Source organism: Phoca vitulina, unplaced genomic scaffold (assembly GCF_004348235.1).
Source record: "Phoca vitulina isolate PV1807 unplaced genomic scaffold, GSC_HSeal_1.0 scaffold7, whole genome shotgun sequence".
Lineage (NCBI taxonomy): Eukaryota > Metazoa > Chordata > Mammalia > Carnivora > Phocidae > Phoca > Phoca vitulina.
Genome location: NW_022589710.1, coordinates 64,147,960 through 64,167,332, shown reverse-complemented (window position 1 = coordinate 64,167,332; position 19,373 = coordinate 64,147,960).

Genomic DNA, 19,373 nt, shown 5'->3' with positions numbered 1-19,373 from the left:
GATGGGAGTGTCTAAACTTCCCGCAGAGGTCCCCAGATGAGCCACTTCTCCATTTTAGGAGGAGGGCTGTAGATGAGTCTGGCCTCTGTACAATGGAAGCCTCTGGAAGGGGTCCACCTGCATCTCAGGTCAGCTGTTGCGGGGCTTACCGCCATCTTGAGAGATTCTGGGCCCCTTAGCCCAGCCTGACTCACCAAATGAGGGCAAACATTCTGAGGGTCTCCAAAAGAAAGAGTAGGGCAAAAAAAGTAGAGGTGATGAGTCAATAGATTATGCTTAATATGCTGAATCAGAAAGATCTCTTCAATAGTTGGAACTGTCCAAGACCTGGATGAGTTCCATGGGTGTTAGTGAGTTCCCCATCATAAGAGACATTCAAGCAGAGGCTGGATATCTACCTGCCATGAGACATTATTTGAGACTCCAAGCACCAGTCAGAGCTTGAGTAACCATCTGAATCTCTGACCAGGCCTGAAAGTCTGGATGGCACACTTCACAGGTGCTGATCCAGAAATGTTTACACTAAAGTCTAGTTCTTGTGTAGAGTAGAGAACATGGGTCTTAGAAGAAGAGAGCTATGGGCATGGACCCTAGCTTTGCCACTTATTAGCTGTGTGCCTTTGGGCATGATATTTACCCTCTCTGAACCTGTTTCTGTTTTTGTAAAATGGGGATAGCACTACCTACTTGACAGGGTTGTAAGAATTCAGTGTGATTATGTATGTCAGATGGTTGCATTGGCAAGTATATTCATTTCTTATTGCTGCCATAACAAATAACCGTAAACTTAGTGGCTTAAAATAACACAAATTTATTGTCCTACCATTTTTAGATGTTTTGTAGGTTAGACGTTCAGACATGGGTGTTGCTAGACCACCATCAAGATGGTGGTAGGCTTGTTTGCCTTCTGGAGGCTCTAGAGGAGAATCTGTTTTCTTACCTTTTCCAGCTTCTAGAAGGCACCCACATTCCCTCATGTATGGTCCCTTCCTCTGTCTTCAAAGCCAGCGATGTTGCATCATCCACCTCACTGTTATTCTCGTCGTATCTCCCCCTGACTGTGTTGTTCTGCCTCCCTGTCCACAGTTAAGGACCCTCATGGTTCCATTGAGCCCACCAGATAATTCAGGATACTCTCCCTATTTTAAGACCAGCTGACTAGCAACTTTAATTCCCCCTTTGCGATGTAAGGTAACAAATCCACAGGTTCAGGGGATTAGGACATGGACATCTGTAGGGATCCTTATTTTGCCCTTCCAACAGCAGTGATCCATATAAGGTGCTCACATTGTGTAATTTGTAAACCAAATAGGCTTCTGGGGGGTCTTGAGGAGCTGCCAGGTGCCCCCCACCATGTGTGCCCACAGTGGGGCACGCAATAAAATATGGGCTCAGCTCTGACTGTCGCTCCTGGGGGCTTTATCATGACTCATATGAAACCAAGGCACATTTAGCACCTATCACTCTAGGACGTCCGTAAAAGACCCGTGGAAGGACAGAGCACACTGTGCCCTGGAAAGCATCGTCAGGAATTGATAGCCAGCAGCCACACCATGCGTGGAGTAAGGGCCGAGCCGAATCTATGCAGATGCAGGAAGAGCTGGTTTTCAGGGCAGATGTTCTCGGAGCACACGAAACTACGGTCACAATCTCTTCCTCAGAATGTGCGTGGCTAGCAAAACCCAAGCTGCTGATGAGGTTTCAATCAGAACGGAGTTTAAAGATGATGGTGAGGGCAAGAGAGCATCGGAGCTTTTGTTTGGCGTCCTCAAGTTCATTCAGCAGGTGGGGATGAAGAAGGGCATCTGGAACATACATTTGGGTTTCTCGCCTCCCAAGCGAAGGCTGCCCTTATGCACTGTCCCTAAGGGGCTCCCTCTAAATAATGCTACCATATGAACTCACGTTCAATGTAAAAAAAAAAAAAGAAAGAAAAATTGAGAAAAGCAGAAAGAAAAAAATTTAAATGACCCATAATGTAATCATCCAAAATTAGACACTATCATCATTTTGGATACATCTTTCCAATATATTCTCTCTATATACATATTGCTCTGTGATAAACTGAAATTTTTCTGTTCATAATAAGTTTTGCTTGAGGGTTTATTTTTCACTTTACAGACCACAGACATTTCCCTGTGTCATTACCCCTTCTTCAAGCACATCATTTTTATAGCTGCATATGGATGTAACGCGGTTTATTAAAACACCTCCTACTATTGCACCCTTACATTTGGGGGCGGGTTGTTCGTATTATAACTTCACTATAAAATCCTGGGGGATAAAACTGCACATATAATTGAGAGTTTCCGTAAGATCCATTTCTAGAAATAGAATGGACTGAGTAAAGCATAGGAACATTGGTAAGGTTCTTGATATGTGCCAACCAAAGGCCTTCTGGAAAGAATGTACCAGCGTTCCTCTGAGCCGTGTATGAAAGTTTTCTTCCCCTACATCCACGGCAATGCTAAATTTCACCTTTTCTTTCTTCCTTTCTTTCTTTTTTTTTTTAGGCTTATTTGTTTCAGGAATTGCTTTTATTTTTATTTTTTATTGTTATGTTCAATTAGCCAACATATAGTACATCATTAGTTTTTGATGTAGTGTTCAATTTTCATGTTTTCTTTAAAAATATTTGTTTCTTCCAACTGAGGGTTGCTGGAGTGGGGGGTGGGGTGGGAGGGATGGGGTGACTGGGTGATGGACACTGGGGAGGGTATGTGTTCTGGTAAGCTGTGAATTGTGCAAGACTGTTGAATCTCAGATCTGTACCTCTGAAACAAATAATGCAATATATGTTAAGAAAGAAAAAAAGAAGAAGAAGAATGTAGCAGGAGGGGAAGAATGAAGGGGGGGAATCGGAGGGGGAGAAGAACCATGAGAGACGATGGACTCTGAAAAACAAACTGAGGGTTCTAGAGGGGAGGGGGGTGGGAGGATGGGTTAGCCTGGTGATGGGTATTGAGGAGGGCACGTTCTGCATGGAGCACTGGGTGTTATGCACAAACAATGAATCATGGAACACTATATCTAAAACTAATGATGTAATGTATGGGGATTAACATAACAATAAAAAAATTAAAAAAAAAATTTGTTTCTTTGAGCTTATTGGTTTTAAGCAGTTCTCATTTCACATCTTAGCATGAAAAGAAGCTGCTTTGCAATGGCTCTTTTGTCCTATGATTTAACATAAAGGGTCAACGGGCTTTTTCTATAAGGACCAGACAGTAAACATGACCGAAGGCCATCTGGTCCGTGTGGCGACTACCCAGCTCTGCCATTATAGTGCACCAAAGCAGCCACGCCCAGTATGTAGATAGATGAACAAGGCAGTGTGCCAATAAAACTTTATTTATGGACGCTGAGATTTGAATTTCGTATAACTTTCATGTATCATGAAATATTATTCTTCTTTTGAATCTCTTTCCAATCCTTTAAAAATGTAGAAACTATTCTTAGCTCACGATCAGATAAGACTAGTGGCAAGCGCAGGGCGTATTTGGCCCACAGGCCTTGGTTTGCCAACCCTCCGATTTAACTAAAGGCCCCATCCACATAGGACTCTCATCCTTTTAAAATTCTCTGTGAGAGAGGCTTCTTTCTAAATCTAATAGTTTTCAACCCTGGCTGCACATTATAATTACCTGGAAAGTAAAAAAAAAAAAAAAAAAAAAAAAACAGTGCTGGGCCCCACCCCAGATGAATTCAATCCGGTTCCTTTGGAGGTGTGCATGTGCGTGGCCATGGCACGTGAAAATCTCTCCAGGTGACCCTAAAGCTCAGCTCGAAGAGCACTTCAATTAATCACAGACAAACCCAGCTCAGTTCTGCTGGGACCCATGCCTGGGCCACCTTAGCCTGGGATCCGAGGGGCTGCCAAGAAGCTGGGAGATCTGGGACGAGGAGATGAAATGCTCTGCGTGACAGTCACGGGTCTCCAACTATTTTCCGGAGGTGCTGACAAAGGGCTCCTGCTTCTGGCTTTCTTTGGGACTCACCGCCAACCTGCCTAAAAGAACTGACACAGAGAAGGTTTAAGAAAAATTATCCTGGCCACAGGTAACAGCACAGGCTCTGTGGTTGGAAGACCTAACCCCATGAATGGCTTAAGCTGCAGGAGTCAGGGCACTGCCTGGGCTCCTGCCCTTCCCAGCAGAGTCACACGTTGGTGTCTCGCAAGCCCAGGTCTAAAGAGACCGCAACATCGCCTGCTTGCTTCCGCCCTGCCTCGTTCTTCCACCCAACCACCACAGGCAGTGAGTGAGCGGGATGTTCAGTCCGCACCCTGCCTCTCTCCTTGGGTCCTTCCCACTCTTTGCTTTTCTTTGCAGATTTCAAGGTGATGACAAAAGAGAGAACAGTCTTAGCATTTGTTAATACCCACTTGACCCACAAAAGAAAATTCACCAGCATTCCGCAGCTTCTAATTTAAAAACCATTAGACCGTTCCGCTTGGCGGACCAGATCTAAATATTCTTAAAGGGGTGGTTTAATTTAATGATTACCTTAACAAGCCCCCTTTTAAAATGATGATCCGCCAAATTCGGGGGATTTGTTTTGGAATCTGATCCAATAAGTGGCTTTGTACAAAGAGGAGCAGAACAGAATCTGATTTGGTTCAGAACACGGTGAAAATCATGGAAATTACTTTGCATATTTAATCACTGTGGAAACATGAGTACAAACTACTTTCTAGAGATTACCTTAGGAAAAAAAACAGCTTCAGGCTTTGCAGCCAGCATGCCAAGTACTTTGATTTACAGGGAATTATTTGGATTTTATAGAACACTCAGTGTTTCAAAGACTTCAGCCTTCTCAGCCACTGGCAGAAAGACACATTTCAAATGGTGGAGCAGAAGTCAGGCTTTGGGAATGGAAGTGACAGTGGCGGGACCCATTGTTGGGGCCTGAAGGGCAGCCTGACCTTCCCAGCTCTTTGCAGACAGAGGTGAGCGGTAGCTGACCAAGATCGGGTGGGGAGAAGAGAGGACGATGGGTCTCCCCAAGAAAAGCCCTGGGTGGGTCGTCAGAGACTGAGGGCACATGGCCCGTCCTAGGGAAGGAGGCCTTCCATCTGCCTCAGCAGCACAGAGCAGGCAGAGAGGTCCCTCACCTGGGTGCTTGTAGGAGGGCAGTACAAGGAGGTAGAGCTTCGGTGTGATCATGGCTGGGCCTCCTCACCCCCCCTCCCCCGAACTGATCTTCTCTTCCACTGGGTTTCTGCGAGGCCCTCTCTGACCATCCCATCTAGAAGAAATACGTCCCTGACACTTTCGTCCCTCTTGCTGATCTTTAATCTCCTCCATTCCACACACTTGCACCTGCAGTATTTTCTATTAACGTGTTCAGGTCCGCCCCCTCCTAGCAGAAGAAGGCCAGTGTGTAGTCTGCTCTGTTCACTGGCTGTTTCCCCAAAAAGTAATGCAGTGCCTGGCTCAGGACATATTTGAATCAAAGAATTCTTAAGACCCACCTTGCCATTATTTATTTGAGGACGGAATGCAGTAATAGATGTGTAAGTACTTAGCAAAGCAAAAAAGAACTGTACACGGAAAAAAAGAAAAAAAAAGTCTTTGTAAATAGATTTTAGGGTGGAAGAGGCCTGTGTTGGACCCCAGGTACATTCTCCCTCTGTGACGTTGGCCAGGTCATAGAGTTGCCTTTCTGAGCCTCATTTTCCCATCTGTAAAGTGGGACAACACCTATTTGTTGATATCACGGTGAAGGTTCAAGAGGATGCTCGTAAAAGGCCCAGCACCGTGCCTGGCACATGGTGCGTGGTCAAGAACCAAGACTTGGTGATGTGATTTCATAGTTGTGATGGTTCATCTGATCCTTCAACTTGGCCGGGCTGTGGATTGTCCAGATAGTTGGTTAAATGGTTATTTCTGGGTATCCGCGAGGGCCTTTCCAAAAGAGGTCAACATTTGGATCGGTGGACAGAGTAAAGTAAATGGCCCTCCCCAAAGTGAGTGGGCTGCAACCAATCCAATGAGGCCAAAAAGAACAAAGAGGTGGAGGAAGTTTGCATCTGCTCTCTGGCTGACTGTCTGAGCTGGAACACCCCATCTCTTGACTCCGCACTTAGTTCTCAGGCCTGCAGACCTGGACTGAAATCTACATCACTGGCTCCCTGGCTCTCAGGCCTTCAAACTACCCACCACTGGTTTCCCTGGGTCTCCAGCTTGTAGATGGCAGATGGTGGGACTTAGCTTCACACTCCCGCGAGCCAATACTGTATAATAAATTTCTTTCTGGAGAGAGATATATACATATCCTATTGGCTCTGTTTTTCTGGAGAGCCCTGACGAAGAGATGGGTAAGGAGACAGCTTTAAGGAAGGTGACACAGGAGGACATCTGTCCATCATGGGGGACATTCCCTATCTTGAGTTTTCCTTCCTGCCCGACATCGCCTCTTAGGGGAAGTCTGAGCCATGTTCCAGAGGAATCGGAAAAATAGATGGGTACTTTAAAAAGCTCTCCAAAAAGTGCAACGTTTTTAGATGGGTCCCAAGTTCCAGTAGCTGGCGGCCGGTTCCCACTGTAAAACACTGGTACGCAAGCATCCGTCTCTATGTGTACACATTCATCAAGGCGCAAACTTATGCGATTGCTACACGGTTTGCAAGATATATATACGCTCTTGTGAGTGTGGGTGTGTGTCTGCGTGTGTTTGGGTCTGTGGGTTTCTGAAGTGGATTGTAGGGACCAGATGTGTGTACCGCACGTGTGTGTAAATAAAGATCGTGAGATGTATACACCAGCATGCACACACCTGCTCCCTGGGCTTTCTCCTCGTGGATTCCTTGAAGCTTCCCAAGTTTCAGAGCTCAGCAGTCAAGAGGTTAATGAACGCGCTCTCTTTCCCATATGCACTGAACAGATAATTTTCTTTTACTCTTTATGATAAGTTGAAAAAGCGTTTGAGTGACAGGACAATTTGTCAATCAACTGCAAAGTAGAGGGGGAACCTCCTCTGCATAATTTCACACCCAGAATCAAAAGTGACCTCTGGCTGTACGCCAAGCCGGGACAGCAAAGGGGGTAAGTCTGACAGCACCTGTCATATCCACACCTATTTCTAGCTCCCAGGCCCGCCTCCTCCCAACATACCCTCTGAACCTGCTCAAGAGGATTTGCCAAAAGGCAGAGAGTTGATGCGGCTTCCCTCTGTAAAACCTTTCCATGCCTCCACCCTGGCAAAGGTCCTTTCCCATCTGGACCTGCCCCATCTCCGTCCCTCCTTCTGCCCTGTGCCTCCCCCCAAACCAGCTGGCTGCTGGCTGCACCCGGACACCCCGGCTGCCATGCTAGTCCTCCTCCTCCAAATCTTGGCTTCCTCTCTGCCTGCCACCTAGAGCACATTCAGTCCTTCAACAAAACTTGTGTGGAAAGCCTGCTGTGAATCAGGCATTGTGGTGAGCATGGGGAGAGAGACACAGCCCCTGACCTCAGGGAACACCCATCCTCTGGAAGGATGGCTAGCCCTCCTCCACCTCCTGCTCACCTGGAAAGCCCTCACCTCCCAAGGTTGGGCTCAAGCGCCCACCGTCCGCCTACCCCCAGGTGGAACCCCAGCCACCACTTCCTTTCCACCTGCACAGTATCTAGCAAAGAATTGTCCCTGTCACACCTGTGTCCCCATTAGACTGAATCCTACGGTCTCATTCAGCTTCAGACCCCAGTTCCTCGCACAGAGCCCATGGCACACACTCTGGAAAATATTTGCAGACTAAATGAACCAGTTGACCAACGGATGGGAGAATGTAAGGATGAGTGAGGAGTGAGGGTGTTCGTATGGCCAGCGAGGCCCTGGAGAGGCACGGCCCGGAGACGGCCTCTGAGCACCTGCATTCAAGGCCCCTGGATGTCAGAGCGGCAGCATCATTGTTATTAATTCATTATAGTCCCATTTCGACTTTCCATTTCATCCTGGGTATTTATAAATCTTGTTTCGACTTTTCATAACAACTCCGCAGAGTGAGGATTATTATTACCCTTGAGTGTCAGCGGGGTTAGGCCACGCCCCCCGCTCAGGGTCCCCCAGCTGGAAAGAGGCAGAGCTGGGTGAGACCTCTGACTGTGCGGGATCCCAAACCGCTGCACCTCCCCTCCCCCGCGCGCCCCTGTCTGCCTCTGCACTTGAGCTCTGACGGTCATCTTGGGTCTCCACCAGGGACCCTCGGCCGGCTGCCTTCCTGGCTAGTGCGACTCGTCTTTCTCCAAGAGCCCGGCTTCTCGGGCATTTGTCCTTTCAGGGGATGGCTCTGCTAAAACCTGAATTATGGAAATAGGTTGTCAATGACCCCGGGGTGGCTGTGTAAAAGGATTACCGCAACAGTCACAGTGAAAAGAAAACTTTATTTTCACCACTTTCCAGTAAAAGCTAATTCAGAATAACTCCATTTAACAGTTATTTTATGCTGAAATACTGAATACCTCAGGGAGTCTTTTAGGGATTTTAAAGTCTCTTTATTTATAAATGATTCATGCTGCATTTTCAGAAAAACCTACAATTAGTGTGGGTAGCACAGAAGCTCCTTAGGGAAAGGTAAAAAAAAAAAAAAAAACAGAAAAAGAAAATATACATGCATTCTCTGCACCCTTTTATCCATTGTTGTTTTGCAGTGGACTATAAAAAGAGAACTGAAGAAAAAAGGCAAGGAGATATTTTGTCTAACCTTTTAAATACATGCCCCGTTTGACAGTATTTGTACAGTAGCTGTTCCCGTGATCTGCTCAACCCACAAAATTCTTTTAATGCGCCTTTCAATTTGGCACACGCTCTCCCTGCCTGCAGAAGCTGAAAGGCATCAGGGATGCTTTGGGAAGACCCCCTCTTGGCAGCATCTGAAATGAGCCTCCTGGGAGAGAGCCGTGGCTTTGGGGGTCAGCCCGGGGGCCCAAAGGGACAGCAGGGGAGAGCCTCCCGCTTCCCGATCTAAAGTCACCCAGGAGGTAGCCTGTGCAAAGCAGTTCCGAACTCCCTGCCCTTTCTGAGCCTCGATTTCCTCTCCCATCCAGTGGGGTGTATCATACTCCCCTCGTGCGGTTTCGCCATTCGGTCATTCACTGGATGCCCCCTTTTGGGACACCTGCTCTGGGCTGTGCGCAAGACGGTCTCTGGGTCTGGAAGCACATGGTCTGATGGAGAATATGGACAAAGAACAGTGTTGAGGGTGCGACAGAGGCTATGTGAAGCCCAGTAAGCACAGAAGGACACGGGACCCAGATGCAGGAGTCAAAGAAGGCTTCCTGGAGGAAGTGATGCCTAAATCAAAATGTGAAGGATGAGTAGACACAAAGGGGAACAAGGTTATGGGGCTGGACCCATGCACACCCATGTATACAGCAATCTGGGGACCAGAGAGAATGAAGCATGTGCAGAATCCTGTGAGCCGTTCAGCCCTGCTGGAGGAATCCAGCATCAGAAATAGGAAGGTGATAAAGATGAGCTTTAGAGGATCCACAGGATGATTATTTCAGTAAGAGGATTTTGTAAACTCTGGGGCTATAGAGCCCTGCACAATGTAAGTTATTATCTGACATTATTACCTTCTGGACAGATTTGGTGGGGGGCAGTGATCAAACTTAGAGATGGAGCTAGAATTCGCCGATGTCACTAACAAAGGATCTGAATCCTTCTTTCTCCAAATGTTCTTGCCTAGCGCATTTATTACCACATGCAGGACTGACAGAGGCTTACCTCAGCCATCCATGCATTCATTTGTATGTGAAATCAGATGTTTTATTTTTGTGTGTGACTGATATTTTGAGTTTATTGGAAGTATATCTAGTAGAACTCAGAGTTGTTGAAAACCACAGAAAAAGAAGAGGAAACAATTTCCATCCCGAGCAGCCTGCAGAATCCATGCCCAGGATCCCTCTTCCCCCACCTGGAAATATCTCATCCCTGTCATTTATACCTGTCTCTCCTGAGTCAGCGAATACAGGGCCTATGCAAGGGAAAGACTGGTCTATGCATGTAACTGAATGAATTATTTTCAATTAAATGAGTATTCTTTGAATCTCTGCTATGTGCCAGGCAGTGTGAAAAATGTAGCAGTGGGGTGCCCAGGTGGCTCAGTCCATTAAGTGTCATACTCTTGGTGTCAGTTCAGGTCATGATCTCAGGATCCTGAGATCGGGCCCCGCATCGGGCTCCATCCCCAGTGGGGAGCTTGCTTCTCTCTCCCTCTCCCTCTGCCCCTCCCCCTGCTCACACTCTGTCTCTCCCCCAAATAAATAAATAAATTTTAGAAAAAGAAAGAAAGAAAGAAAGAAAGAAAGAAAGAAAGAAAGAAAGAAAGAAAGAGAAAGAAAGAAAGAAGAAAGAAAAATATAGCAAGAAGGCAAAAATAAAAGAGACCCAGTCCCTGCAGGGAGATGTCACACAAAGTTGGGACAGAATGCATGGCTGCCCACAGGGACAGGTGCGGAATAGGTCAAGGCCCAGAGGCCAGATCAGATAAGGGGCATGGTCTCAGGGAGAGGTGAGTTTGGCACTGAGCCAGAGTCAGCCAGAGTGCGAGGGACCTCACTTAACCCACTCAGTTTCCTCATCTGTAAAATGGGGACAACAACCTTACTATGCCCACCAATGAACTGATCAATACATGTAAAGTGCTTTGAATAGCATCTAGCACATAGTAAATGCTCAGAAATAGTTAATTAATCTTATTCTCATTCTCATCATCATAACGATTATCATCAGTATTCCAGATTGATCAAGCACAGAAAGTCAAGATGTGGAGCCCCTCCTCGCTATACGCCCAGAGACATGAACATGCACATCCACATGGAACCTTGTGCAGGAGGGCTCACAGCAGCATTATTCCTAAGAACCACAATGTGGAAGCAACCAAACGGCCACCAGCTGATGACAGGGGACACAGAATGTGCTACAGCCGCACAGTGGAATACCGTACAACAATAAAAAGCAAAGAAGCACTGATACACATTACAATGTGGATGAACCCCAAAAATATGATGCTGAGTGAAAGCAGCCAGTCACAAAAGACCACGTGTGGTAGGATTCCATTTATAAGAAATGTCCAGAATAGGCACATCTCTAGAGACAGAGAGTAGATTGGTGGTTGCCTAGGGCTGAGAGTATGTGATTGCTAATGGGCGGGGGACTTATTTTTCAGGTAATGAAAATGTTCTTAACTTTCTTTGTGATGATAGTTGCACAAGTCTGTAAATAAAACCATTGAATTGTACACTTTTTTTAATTTAAATTTTAGGTAGTTAAGATACAGTGCAATATTGGTTTCTGGTGTAGAATTTAATGATTCATCACTTACATACAATACCCAGTGCTTATCCCAACATATGCCCTCCTTAATCCACATCACACATCTAACCCATCCCCCACCCACCTCCTTCATCAACCCTCAGCTTATTCTCTATCATTAAGAGTCTCTTATGGCTTGTTTCCATCTCTCCTTTTTTTCTTTTCCTCCTTACCATATGTTCATCTGTTTTCTTTCTTAAATTCCACATATGAGTGAGATCATATGGTATTTGTCTTTCTCTGACTGACTTATTTCACTTAGAATAATACCCTCTACCTCCATCCATGTCATTGCAAATGGCAAGTTTTCATTCTCTTTGATGGCTGGGTAATATTCCATTGTATATATATACCACATCTATGGGTGAATTTTTTGGCGTGTGAATTATTTCTCAATAAAGGGAGAAGAGGAAGTGGAGGAGATGAGGAACCAGAAACCAAATCTCGTATAAAATGAAGAGATCAGGAAGCGGCATACCTGGAGGGTGAACACGGACATCGGTGGTCACATTCTTGGCATCTAACACCATGTGTCAGTCCTTTAAAGAACTAAAAGTGAGAGGGCAGTAGACAGGCTTGAAAGCTTTGACTGCCCATTCAGTCAGTATTTGAGTGAGCCTACTGATGTCCCCAGCTACTCTGAGTGCTGGAAATGTAGGGGGGCCCAATGCAGGGAAGTCCAGGCCCTTGGGAAGTTCACAACCAGTGGGGTTAACCAATACACCCATGTAAAAATACATAAGGTCATTTCAGAAAGTGCCACCATCAATAAAGCAAGGAGATGTGGGGGAGAATGACTGCGGGTGGGTGGTCAGAAAAGGCCTCTCTGAGGATGTGATGTTCAAGCTGAGACTTGACAGTGAGGAGCCCATTATGCCTAGATCCAGAGTAAGAGTGTTCTAGACAGGGGAACAGAAGTGCAGAAGCCCTAACAAGCTCGTAAAGCAGAACCCAAGTAAATTCCTGATTGGAAGTTTAGAGAGCTATGGAAATGAGAGGAGAGAGATCCATTTGCACCAGAATCATCAGGGAGGGCTTCAGGGAAGAGGCAGCCGTTGAGCTGAGCTTTAAAGAATGGGTTAGATTATTCCTTGACCCTCTTTGTCCATGCAAACAGTAGCAGTTTCTTTCTTCATGAATAGGTCACTGCAAAGCAAAGGCAGTGGATGTACCAGTTAACTACAGCTGCATAACAAACAACCATTTGTGATTGCCCACACATCTGCAGGCAGCTGGTCTTGGTTGGTCTTGACTGGTGAAGCTCTGCTCCATGTGTCTCTTATCCTTCTCCCGAGACCAGAGGCCATATTCCTCCCATGAAAATGGCAGAACTACAATGGCCAAGTAGAAACATGCAGGGCCTATTGAGGTTTAGGCTTCAAAGTGGCACACTGTCATAGCTACTTCATTATATTGGATGAAACAAGTCAAATGGCTGAGCTAAAACTGGAAGGGGAGGGTCTTCTTTGCTTTTGTCAAGGGTATCTCAAAGGACATAATGAAGGACATGCATACTGAGAGGTGGAAAAACCTGGGACCAATAATGTCTCCCCTGAAACAACTAGGTCTGGTGGGTCCTTGGTGAGTACATGTGGGTGGGTTGGAGGCAGGGAGACCTGGAGAGCATCTAGGCATGTCATCATCATGCCAAGGGGAAACATGGCACTTGAAATAACATCTTTACTGTGTGATAGATATGCAAAGATCTTTCATATATTTTATGACATTGGAGCCATAAGCCATTCAGTAAGATTTTCATGAAAAAATTCTCTCTCCTTCGTAGATGAGTAAACTGAGGCTCAGAGAAGTAGAGTGCTGGCCCAGGATCCCCTCATTTGTAAGTGGCAGGGAAGGGACTCAAATCCAGGATCCTGACTCCAAGCAAGAGGCTGTTTCTTCTCCACTCTGTGGCTTTCTCCCTGTTGACATACCATTGCTTTGGAGGAACCAAAACTACAGCTGTTAGACCTAGAGGTGAACGTGAGCAATGACAGTGGGGACGTGCTGGCCTGGAATGGGGCTCACCAACATACTCTGTGCTCTCCGCAATGACCAGGTGATTGGTGCAAGAGGGTATCAAGCATCTGTGGCCCTTGCCCCCTCCACAAAACCAACTCAAAGTGGATCATAGATCTAAATGTAAAACTTAAAACAATAAAACTCTTAGAAGAAAATATAGGAGAAGCTCTTTGTAACTTTGGGTCAGGCAGAGACTTCCCAGATGTGACACCTAAAAGCATGATCCATGAAAGAAAAAACTGAGACAGTGGACTTCATCAAAACTAAGCCCTCTGTTCTTCAAAAGACACTGTTAAGAGAATGAAAAGACAAGACAAAGACCAGGAAAAAATATTTATAAATCACGTATCTGATAAAAGGCTTGCATTCAAAGTAGATGGAGAACCCTCAAAATTCAATACTAAGAAAACCAACAACCCAACTTAAAAAAAAAAAAAAATGGGCAGAAGATATGAACAGACATCTCACCAAGAAAATATAAAGATGACAAATAAATGCAAGAAAAAGATGCTCAACATCGTTAGTCACTAGGAAAACACACACCAAAACCAAGGTGAGATGTCACTACTCACCTGTCTGAAAGGTGAAGGTTAAAGGGGGAACGTGATCCCAAGGACCCACAAGGATGTGGAACACTTGGAACCCTCCAAGTTTGCTGGTGGAGCAGCAACATGGCGGAAAACACCTTGACAACTTCTTCCGAAGTTAAACTTAACACTTACCATCCAACCCAATGATCTGATTTCCAAGCATTTATCGGAACAAAATGAAAACCTATGTTTACGTAAAAAGCCTGTAGGAGAATGTTTACAGCAGCTTTACTCATAATCGCCAAAACTTGGAAATAATCCAAATGTCTCTCAACTAGGGAATGAACAAAGCAAGTAGTACATTCATACATCGGAACACTATCCATCAATAAAAAAGGAGCAAACTAGCTACTCATACATACGATGACCTCGGTGAATCCCAAAGTCATTACACCAAGTGAAATAAACCAGACTCAAAAGTCAAGGTTCTGTATGATTCTGTGTATTGTTGCAAAGTAACAGTAACAGATCAGAGGTCACCAGGGGCTAAGGATGGAGGGGAGGGTTGGCAATAAAGGGACACAGGAAAACTTTTCACGTGGTAGAAACTGAGCTCCTCATCTTTGGGTGGTGTTGACACCACTATCTACATTTGCCAAAACTCACGGAACTATACACCAAAAAGGATGAATTCTACGTATGTAATTATACCTTAATGTTAAAGGAAGGGGGAAGATGAAGTCATTATTAATTTTTTAAAAATCTATAGGAAGGGGCCCCTGGGTAGCTCAGTCAGTTGAGCATCTGCTTTCGGCTCAGGTCATGATCTCGGGTTCCTGGGATCGAGACCCACATTGCGCTCCCTGCTCCGTGCGGAGTCTGCTTCTCCCTCTGCCCCTCCCCCAGCTTCTGCTCTCTCTCTCTCCCTCTCTTTCTGTAATAAATAAATAAAATCTTTTTTAAAAATCCATAGGAAGATACAAAATCACTCCGTTAACAGAAGAGCTTCCCCTTCATAAAAGGGAATGGAATGAGTCTTTGAACGTGATGGCCTTTCATTTTTAACATTAGAGCTAAAGTTGTAGAAAAACAATAATTTGTGTTGAGACAAAAAAAACACATCAAAATGATGTTGCATTTTAATTTTTTATAAGGGAAAGCGAGAGAGGTCCAAATACTCCATTGCCACCCACTCTGTGCCCACACAGTGCTTTATGCCTGGGTCTGGCTTAATTGCACAGGTGGAAATGAGGCCACCACTTAGACTAACTTTCTTCTCCTTGTTTTCTAAGTTTTGTTTCCAAAACTCCTTGTCAGGAAGCAGCACGATGCTAATGTTCCTTCCCCTCACTCTCCTCCCCCAGAATGTTCATAATTCAGTCAGTCAAGTGGTCTACATGACAGCAAACTCTGGGTTGACTGATTTTTTTTTCCTCCTAAATTGACAGAATCAAATGGTTATTTATTTATTTACTTACTAATAATTTATATCCTGTCTCCTTCCAAAAAGGATCTGAGTGCCTCACTGGATGTCTTGGCATTCCCTCCAAAAAGTGTAAGCATCTCGAGGAAGGAAATTACCACTGGAGAAGTGGTCTTTGGTTTCATACCAGGATCCATGGAGTCGCACAGAAATGCGTAATGAGCCCATTACTGCAGAATATAAATAATGGAGAGTCTGACCCAGCTGCTATGTTAAAGTTGGATCTTAGATACAAAACCACATCTGCAAGCCTGCCTATATAGGTGAGGGAAGGAGATGGACTGGTTAATTGGGGCCCAAAGACTTGACACGTTGAAGAAATGGGTGCTTTCTTCCCTGAGCAAGTCAATTAAGCTAAAAAGTACCTTCCAACCATTAAATGTCATCTATGGACCAGCGCTTCACATACACAGTTTCAACAACTTGGCAGAGTAGACATTGGAAGCCTATGGAAAGAGAAAGGCTCCTAAGGGCAGGTAACTTGCCTGGAGTCACAGAGTGGGTGAGCAATCAAGCTAGGATTTTGAATCCAGCTCTTTCTGAATCTGGAGCCCTTGTTCACCTCCTTCTCCAACTTGCCTCTGGGCATTTGAGTCCAACCTGCATGGCTGGCACTGGCTGTCTGTAATGATCCAGTTTATTAAGTAACGGTGACACCCTTCGCTCGCTTTTGGACACAGCAACTATGGATTTTCACCGTAGCTGCTATGGGTTAGAATGATCTCAGCCACAAGCAACGGCAAGGCCAAATTCAAACCAGCTTCAACAATGAGATGATGGATTACCCCCCAGCAATAGAGGTCCAGATGCAGGGCAGGTTCCAGGCACCATATGTTGGAGATCTGCTTCGCTGTTCCAAGATTCCCTCTGCTTGGCCCTTTTCTACGGGTGTGTCTCTTCCTTGGCCAGGCAGGAACAAGGATGCAGCCATTCTGGGGATTTCTCCAAAGGAAGAAATGGGCCCATCTCCTTAGGTGCAAGAGACTCTTTCCTGAAAGACCCAGCAACTGTCATCGCCTCCACACTCATTGGCTGGGACTGGGTTACAGATGCATGCACAACGTCGCATACCCATTCTTCAGCCACCTACCAACAAGGAGAAGGGGATGAACATATAGAAGAAACCTGATAGATACCTTCGAATCCACTTTGTCCTGGACCCTCAGGAAGACTGCATTCCCCAGCCTCTCCTACAGTTCAGATTGGGCGTGTGACCGGCTCCTTCCAAAAGTAGGTAAGGAAAGTGATTTCCCTTCCAGGCTCATCCATACAATGTCCTGTGTGATCCTCCATGCTCTCACATGAGCAGCTGAATGCAGAAGACCCAGCAAAAGCCCTAACAGAGGGTAGCGCCATAGGATATAAAAACTGCACTCCTGAATCACCTGCCTGAAAGCTCACCTCCCAATCTAGATGTTGAGGATGTGTTGTTAGCCACTGAGATTTTAGGGTTCTCTGTTTCTACAGCTAGCAGTGATTACCCTTACTAATCTAGGTGGCTGGGGTGGGATAGAAGTTGGGGAGTCAACCAGAATAACCACGACATAGCTCGGGTTATGTGTGTCACCCATGGCAGAGAGGGGTGAGGACCAGGGTCTCCCATGGCCAGGGGGACAGAAAGAGATCATTAGTGAGCACTTCTGAAAGTCAAAGTTGAATAATTACAGGACAGCTTTGGAGATTCACGTTACTCTCGTGTGACCTTGGGCAAGTCACTCCCCAAATCTGAGCCCCGATTTCTCCAGGAGAACATGATGATGAAGGGTCTCTCCAGGCTCCCTGTGTTTCAAGGGAACTCAAGGGGCCCATCTGCACCTATCTTGGGTGGATGCAGCTGAGGCAGACAGTCAGATAGAGAGATTTGGGAAGAGGGTCATTTAAAGAACCAGAGCCCCAGCACCCACTTCTTAGAATCTGTATTGAGAAGCCTCAGGCCACCCAGCAACTGTGGGACAGTAACATCTGTGGGTATTTATCTGCAGGGCAGGAGCTTCTCTTATTGAAACAATTATTCCAGTGTATTTTATATAATTCTTACAAAACATGATTTTCATAACTCTGATCAGGGAGCCAATTAATATAACTATTATTTATTGTGACTGCCTAGGCATAAAAACCCCACAAATCAAACTGATTCCCCAAACCCACTTGGATCCCCGCATTGCTAAGTAACATCCATTATACTGTTTTATAGTCACATTTGTATTTTTTATTATTAATGTTATCAATACAATATTTATTCACCATGAAATAGCCTTCCACTTAAGAGGGAAATATCTTTATTTGTAAGTACTCCTAATGATCTCATGCTACATACACACTGGCTGGGGTACTTATGACTGGGACACGAACTGTTTGAGTAAAAACAATGTCTGCCAGTTACTGAAGGCCTACAGAGTGCCGGGCTATGCCATACTTCCATTATCTATTCCATTTATGCAATGCAACGGTGGTCCCTCGCAACCCCATTTTACAGAATGGGATACCGAGGCTCAGGAGGGAGAAGTAACTTGCCAAATACCCCACAAACCACCAGTGAGGAACTAGGTCTTCTGCTCAAGGACTCTCTATTTTGACAAAATGCCAAGTGCCTTCCAGTACTGAGAAAAAAAAGACTAAAGTAAAGTGCTCAATACTGGGGCACAAAGAAGAATCTTCCTAGCTCAAACTGTGGATGTCTTCAGCTCCCCTCATTTACTCTTCACCCAGAAGTTGCCAACATATCCATTTCACTTTTGTGGGAGCTGATGTGGGACTTGGTAGACTTGGGAGGACCTCCCATCCGTGATCTCGCACCATGTTGGACGACACCAACATAAGTCACTAGGAAGCAACAAAAGCAGCCTACGCCATGTCGCTCTGCAATTTCCCAAGAATTAGGAACACTTGAATAGAAAATTTCTTGGTATCTTTCAGTCTCTCCATTTCTTACCCCTTCACACCTCAGCCCCTGCCCACAGCCAACTTCTCTAGCCATAGCCACCCTTGGGCAGCTCAAATAGTGTCAGCAATGCTAGCCATAGCAGGAAAAAAATAAACCAACAACTAAGGTTGCCAGATAAAATACGGGATGCCCAGTGTCTAGGTCAGCTTGGGCTGCTGTAACAAAAGGCCCTAGATTGGGTGCCTTACACAACAGACACTCATTTTCTCCATTTTAGAGGCTAGAAGTCCAAGATCAGAATGCTGGCATGGTCATTTTCTAGCAAGGGCACTTTTCCTGGCCACCTTCTCTCTGTGTCCTCACATGGTGGGGAGAGGGGGCACTAGTCCCATCATGAGTGTCCCACTCTCAAGGCCTCATCTAAACCTAATTATGTCTTAAAGGCTCTACATCCAAACACCATCACATTTGGGGGTCTGGCTTCAGCATATGAAATGGTGGGGAGAGAGCACAATTCAGTCCATAGCAGCCAGTTAGATCTGAATTTCAGATAAGCAACAAATAATTTTTTTAATATAAATATGCCCCCAGTAAACATGTCTCCAATTCAAATTTCACCAGGCATTCCATAGTTTTATTTGCTAAATCTGGTAACCATACCAACAATGTTAGAAAGGAAATTTCTGCCGTCTTAATGCCACCTCCTTCTCTTGTCCCTTCTGCAGAGCCCCTCCAGGCCTCAAAGAAAGAGAGATGTCTGATTTGATGAGTCAGACCACAGCACATCCCTGTCCAAATGCCACCAGTGGGTAGGGTTGCTCTGTCGTAAAGGTCAGCCTTTCCTCTTGCACAGACCAGACCCCATTCCCACCCTCCTTACCTGCACTGGGGTGGGTGAGACAGGCAGGCCTCTGGGGGGACACTGCCATCTCAGACTTGCCAAGGGTAGTGGGGAACGAAGATCGTGCACCTCACCTGCAGGGTCCCACTGCTTTCTCCGACAGCCCACACCACAGGGGTAGCAGTGCCCGCCATCTTGGTGATGGCTCCCGTGTACACGCTTCCTCCACCAAACCCCCCCAGGGAGGAGGGACGCGGGAGCAGGCAGACTGCACGTGCTGCGGGGTCCTGGCCTTCCAGCATCCTGCGAAGAGGTGTA